The sequence below is a fragment of the Zingiber officinale genome, chromosome 3B, assembly GCF_018446385.1.
Source record: "Zingiber officinale cultivar Zhangliang chromosome 3B, Zo_v1.1, whole genome shotgun sequence".
Classification (NCBI taxonomy): Eukaryota; Viridiplantae; Streptophyta; class Magnoliopsida; order Zingiberales; family Zingiberaceae; genus Zingiber; species Zingiber officinale.
In genome coordinates, this window is record NC_055991.1 from 28379944 (window position 1) to 28387104 (window position 7161).

Sequence of the window (7161 nt, forward strand, 5' to 3'; positions counted from 1 at the left end):
CTCCAGGAGGATGCCGCTCGGACGGTGGCTTCTTGTCTATCTTGCCAAAAGTATCATAGCATCTCACATCGACCGACCAAGGAAATAAAAGCGTCCATGGTCTCTTACCTGTTCAACCAGTGGAGCATGGACATTGTGGAGTCATTCCCCATGGCGGCTGGTCAGCAGAGGTTCTTGCTCATAGCAGTGGATTACTTGTCTAAATGGGTGGAAGCCGAGCCGTTGGCAAGAATAACTGAACAATTGGTTATAAAGTTTATCTGGCAGCACATCATCTGCTGGTTCGGCATCCCGCGTTGGCTCGTCTCCAATAATGGAAGGCAATTCACCGGTCAGAGGCTCAAGGAATGGTGCGAGGGATATGACATCCAGCAGGCCTTCACTTCAGTGGCTTACCCTAAGAGCAACGGGCAAGCAGAAGTCACAAACTGCGAAATTCTTCGAATCCTGCGTGCTCGGCACGATCACGTGGGAGGGAGTTGGGTGGATGAACTCCCCAGCATGTTGTGGGCAATCCGCATGACTCCCAAAGAAGGGACCAGTCGTCCTGTCGAAGTCGGAGTTGAGTCCGATCGGATACAGCATTACAACGAAGATAATGCCGAGCGGAGGCTTTTGGAGCTGGACTTGGTGGACGAATCACGTGCCAAAGCCACTATCCGGCTGATGGCATACCGCCAGAGGATGAAGCAGAACTACAATCTGAGGGTGATCCCAAGGTCGTTCCAGGTCGGTGACTTGGTATGGAAGAAAGTGAAGCCGGTCGGCGACGTCACCAAATCGAAAGCCCCATGGGCCGGACCCTTCAAAGTCGTGGAGAAGCTCTGCTCGAGCACCTATTACTTAGAGGATGAAAGCGGACGATGACTGGAGCGGCCATGGAGCGCAAACCATCTTCAACCTTATCGAGCCAAGTGAGAGGTGTGCCAATGTAATAGTCAATGTATATACCCTTGTGCTCCTTGACTACAGGGTAGAAATAAATGACAACTATGAATTTGCAAGCCCTGTGCCGAACGACAAACCAAATCAATGAGCGGCGACATTAAATGCGGGCTCAGCACCAAATCGTCGAGCGACGACGTTAAACTCCTGTCTCGATCGACGGTCGAGTGACGACCTTAAACTCATGACTTCGTCAAATCGTCGAGTGGTGACGTTAAACCCCTGTCTCCACCGACGGTCGAGTGGCGATCTTAAACCCATAACTTCGTCAAATCGTCGAGCAGCGACGTTAAATCCCTGTCTCCACCAACGGTCGAGCGGCGACCTTAAACCCATGACTTCGTCAAATCGTCGAGCGACGACGTTAAACCCCTATCTCCATTGACGGTCAAGCGACAACCTTAAACCCATGACTTTGTCAAATCGTCGATCGGCGACGTTAAACCCATGTCTCCACTGATGGTCGAACGACGACATTAAACCCATGACTTTGTCAAATCATCGAGCGGCGACGTTAAACCTGTGTCTCCACCAACGGCCGAGTGGCGACCTTAAACCCATGACTTCATCAAATCGTCGAGCGGCAACGTTAAACTCATGTCTCCATCAATGATCGAGCGACGACCTTAAACCTAGGAGAAGGTATAAACCTTATTACATTCGTCAATGGTCGAGCGGCGACCTTAAATTCATCAAGGTATAAGTCGTAAAGGCAAACAATGATTTTAGCCAAACGGGAGGATCGGAGCCAGACATGCAAATAAGAAAAATTATAGAAAGAAAGCCCCGCCGAGCGGGCAAACTATTCATTGCACAAAAAAGAAGAACCACCGATCAGCAAGCATACATTCAGACTTCAAAATTGTTTACAAGACAGACGGTCAGCCTCACTCTATATAATAGAAAACATCATCAGGTAGCGAGTCGTTCAGCTTGCTATGGTTGATGACACTATCTGTCAGCACACTGGGGAGGTGGTCATCCGCCTTGAGCTGCTGAAGTGTCTCGTCAATGGCCAGCTCAAAGACTCGGATTATCCGGTGGACGACCTTGTCAGTGAATTGGTTCGACCGGAGGTAGGCATGCTTCAGCGCTTCGAATCTGCTCAGCTCGGCTTCTTGGTAAGTCAATAGAGCCGAGCGGGAGGCCTCCAAGGCATCCACAGCATCTTTGAGTTTCCTCTTAAGAGGGGCCTCTCCCGTCAGCGGCAATCTCGCTCGGTAATCAGGTAGTCTTCGACTTCCTTCAGCTTCTGGGTGAGTTGCCGAGCCTCTTGATTCTTTAGCTCTAGATCAGAGATAACTCGGTTCATCCTCGTCGTGGCCAGCTCGATCTTCTTGTCATAAGTTTTCACCTGCGTCTCGAGCTGGCCCAGCCTGATTGCCTGGTCGCTAGACTTCTTCCGCTTGGCCTCAAGGAGCTTTTGGGCCTTCTCCAGATCGACCTTTAACTCGGCGATTGATGGCCCTTGGGAGGAAGATGTGCCGCCCCAAATATTGAGCTTCTTCAGCTCATCCTCCACAAAAGTGAGCTGCTGACACATGGCTACGCTTTCCACCCAATACTGTAGACGAACGAGAAAATGTTAGTGTCGATCGAAGGTAAAGAGTAAATTTGTAGTGAAATACACACCTCGGTGGACATTTGCAAGTGACTGTTGCCGAGTGCCCTCGGGGACATCATCGCTGCTTGTGCCCGGGCTTCCTCCTAAATTCCGACGAGCGGCCCGCAGATGAGAATCTTGTGCTCGGGGGTCTGCGACTGGGCGCTCTGCTTGAGGTAATCCTCCATCGGAAGGTTGAGGATCGCTGTCATAGATCGTTGGCCACTCAGGTCCGACTGAGAGGAGGCCGCTGGACCGGAAGGTGTGGCCGCGGGCGCAGGAAGGATCCCGTACCGCAAAACCCTCCGTCGGGGCGGCGGCAGAAATGAAACCGACGGCACAGTGATGGTCTCCAGCGGCAGGTCGGCAAGAGATGGAATCCGATCGGACGAAGTGGCCTCCGTTGGTGCATGGATGGCCACGGGAGATGAGGTACCAACCCACTCAGTGACATCCATAGCCGAGGTGGCGGAACGGGATGACCTATTCTCTTGGCGCCTCTTGCACCTAGCAAGAGGCTCGCCATCACCAGAAGACTCAGAGCCTTCTGTCAGAGCGGCGGGCTGCACTTCAAGTGTTGGAAGTGGGTTGTCAGCTACTTCCATGCTGGGTGTTTGGACCGCGGTGCCTTCGCCCACAATGGGCGTCTCCTGACTCTCAATGAGCGTGTGCTCATGGGAATCGACCGGCGCAAGGCCGCGGCTTGCTAATTCCTTTGAAGCTGCTACCTCGATCTCGGCGTCCTTGAGCTTGTTGTAGCCGGCCACCCGTGCTCGCATCATGACTTCGGCTGCAAAAGAAAAAAAGAAATCAGTTAGACTCAAAGGAAGAGATTCAAAAAGTTCCTTACCTAAGCCACTCGGGAGCCGGGTGCGGATTGGACTCAGGCCAAAAATGTACATGACACCTTCTAGCAAGAGCTTATGGATGTCATATTTCTGACCGGCCATCATGGTCACTACGTGAAGATAGTTCGACCGACTCTTATACTTCTTTAGATCGGGTTGGGGTGGGAGTCCGACCTGCCAGCGTGTTCGGAAGCTAGGCCGCTTGGGGAGACGCAAGAAGAAGAAATACTCCTTCCAGTGTTTGTTGGAAGTTGGTATCTTGTCAAAAAATACTAACCTGACCTAAGACTGAAAAAGAAAGGTTCCTAGCTCGAATTGCTTGGGATAATAGAAGTAGTGGAAGACACGAGGGGTCAAGTGGATGTCGTGCAGCCGGAACAACACGATGACGCCGCACAGCAACCGAAAAGAATTTGGTATGAGTTACGAAAGGCGAATAGGGAAATAATTACAAACTTCGATGATGAAGGGGTGGATAGGGAATCATAGACCGGCCATAAACTAGTCTCGGAACAAGCATATGGTTTCGATCGGCGGGTCATTCAGTCGATCGGATGGAGAGGCCAAAATGGTCTCATGATCAGAAGGAATGTCAAAGGCATTCCTAAGGCTCTCAGCGTCGCTCGCGTCGAATCGGGTCTCCATGGTAGTATACCAGATCCCAGGAGCGGAGGCTGACGGTTGTGAAGAGCTGGCCATCGCCGGAAAATAAGGAAATAGAAAGTTTGATAGAGAGAAAGGTGGACAGAAAACACAATGGACACCAGAAAAATGTGAGGATCCAAAAGAATTGCAAAAGACTGAAGAAAGCTTACGGAAAGGGGAGGAAAAGTTGTCACGGAAGAAGACGGGAGGTCGCCGGTGCAAGGAACTAGATGTGCTAAACACGCAAATGCGCAGCGGAAAATACTAATTTCTCCAGAAGATCCATGTGAAGGGAAAGAGAAATTCCTACATATACTAAGTTTCTAATATAGTATGAGAGATTATACCTTTGTAGCATGCTCACGGACTCCCGACAGCTGGGATCACAGCACGATCTCACGTTCACGCCTCTATGGTATCCACACGAACAGGCGTTCATTTGTCCCACAAACTCACAAAAAGGAGAAAGGTTGTGCTAGCATCCTTGAAAGTGGATTTCGGCCAAGAGAGGAGAGGAGCAATGAGAATGAAGATCTATCCCAAAATGAAGAACAAAAAGCTTAAGTATTTTCATCCAATGAAAATATTTAATTAGCATTAATAGCCTTAATGAGCATTTATACTCCATTAAGGACCAAACTTGTAACTCCTCATTTCAAATTCAATTTCAAAAATTGAATGAAATGATTCATTGAATTTCAAAATTCACTGAATATCTTCATTAAATCTCACTTGAGTCTAACTCAAGTCTCCTCACTTGAGTCTAACTCAAGTTTAATTCACTTGAGTCTAACTCAAGTCTAATTTAATCGAGTCTTACTCAATTAATCCTCATGCAATTCAAATTCAGTGAATCACTATTTCATTAATTCAAATTGACTCCTTGAGTCTAATTTGAATTGGACTTAATCTAACAATTAGATCCAATTGAGTCTAACTCAATAAGTCCAATTCGGATTAGACTTAATCCAATAATTCATCATATGAACTCATCTCCAAATCTACTTGTTCTTTGTGTGTGACCCAATAGGTTCTCGTAACATTGGTAATGTACCCAAATCAATATTTAGATACATAAGCAATGAGTGACATCTAGCAAGGCATCATTGTTACCTAAGTGACGAGAAGGTCAAGATCCGACCTAACCTGTCCGTGGCTATTATCTTGTATGACTTGGTCCCTCTATCCTTGATATCTAGATTGATCAATGAGGCATAGACCGTGTCATCCTCTTATCAACCTTAGTGTTTCTTGATCTCTAAGTAGACACACTCAATCAAATAAGCTCAATATCTCATATTGACTCATTTGCACATGGTCATGCTTTCTTGTGTCATACTAATCAAGGGGCCCATAGATATCACTTCCCTCATATGGAAGGGATAGATCTCATCTACATCACTCACATCCCTCCACATAATTCATTGCATACCCAGTGATTAACTTTATTGTTCACCTTGTTACAGGTGACGTTTCCCGATATCAAAGTACACAACTCATTATGTAGGGAATCGTAGTGACTTCAGGTCTAAGGACTATTCATACCAATAGTCACATGAGAATATTTATGACACTCATATAACGATCCATGAAATATTCTCAGGGCGGGTCATTCAGTATATATTCTCTAATATATACCAATGTATTAACTTGATATCTCATATCCATGACTTGTGAGATTAAGTCATCCGTTGACCTACATGCTAGTCTCAATACATTAATATTGTCCTTGTATATTAATGCTTGACTAGAAATAGTTTAGAGTAGTGTTCTATATATATCTATATATCTCACTATCAATTCAACTAAAAGATATGTTGTAGGTAAGAACCTATTACCCAAGGACATTATTATACTTATTCAATCGGCACTAAACTGAAATAAATATAATAACCAACTTTGCCTTTTATTAATAACGAAATATGATACAAATTGAGCCCTTTACAATCATCTCATAATTGGTACTAGGGATAATACTAACAGCCGGAGCACTGATCGCATAGGAATCACCGGTAACACGTGAGTAGAACGCAAAGGTGGGGGTGAAGGGGGTTCTCCGAGGTTATAAACCTTTGGCTCGGCCAAGCAAGGTCGTCGGATATAGGGCGTAAAGCCTGAGACGTAGATCCAACCATAGAATTCAAACTGCTAGAGGTCACATCAGAGCCTGTCACTTCGGGCATGCAGCGACTGCGACGGTGACACGTGGCATTCCCTCACTGGTTAGCATTTAATGGGTGTCATTGCCAGGCATGGACGCGTTCTCGACCTTAATGGAGGCGATTTACACAAATCCCGAGGAGATTCGGGTGACATCAGCGTTGATCACGCTCACTCGACAACGCAAAAGGAGAAATCTTGAAGTACAAACATTCAAAGCGTCGAGCGGCCCCAAGGATCAGTCCCATGGCCGACCAACACTCGTCGGGAGACCAATCAGAGTCCCACCAGCATCATGGCTGATTGGCCAACAGATCTCCAGACTACTTGTCCAGTCAATCGGACTTACAGCCTCCTTCGACTAGACTTGAGGGGGAGACATGTGATGCGGTGATAGGGAGGGGCCCCCACCCGGCAGAGGGTCCTCACCACAATGGAGGTCAAAGTCAGGGTGGTCAATGACCTTGTACCACCGTCCGACCGGGATGAAGAAGATCCGAGCTGATATCAATATGGTGTTATCACAGCTCAGTGGTGTACCAGGCTTCCGACGCTCAGAGAACTATGTATCGGCAAAGTACACGCCGAGTAGCCAACCCGCTCTAGCGAACAGTGAACCCTGGAACCGGAAAAATGGAAGCATGACCGAGCAGGCCACATTCAGACACGACTCCTCTGCTCAGCGCAACAGCGGAGCTCGAACAGTAGAAGGTTGGCCGAGCGACCACTCCACTCAGCCCAAGGGCAAGATCGCCCGGATGACTGATGGTAGGCCGAGCGGCTCTCCTGCTTGACTTGATAACGGACAAAAGGAGGATCAGGTGTTATCCTTTTGGGAGCCCGTGCCACCGACAGATGGCATGGTTGGCAGTATGGTCAGGCAGAGGATTGTACGACGGAAGCTCCCATTGTCCCGTCAAAGATATGCTCGGGTCGTTAAGGAATGGTGTCATGAACACT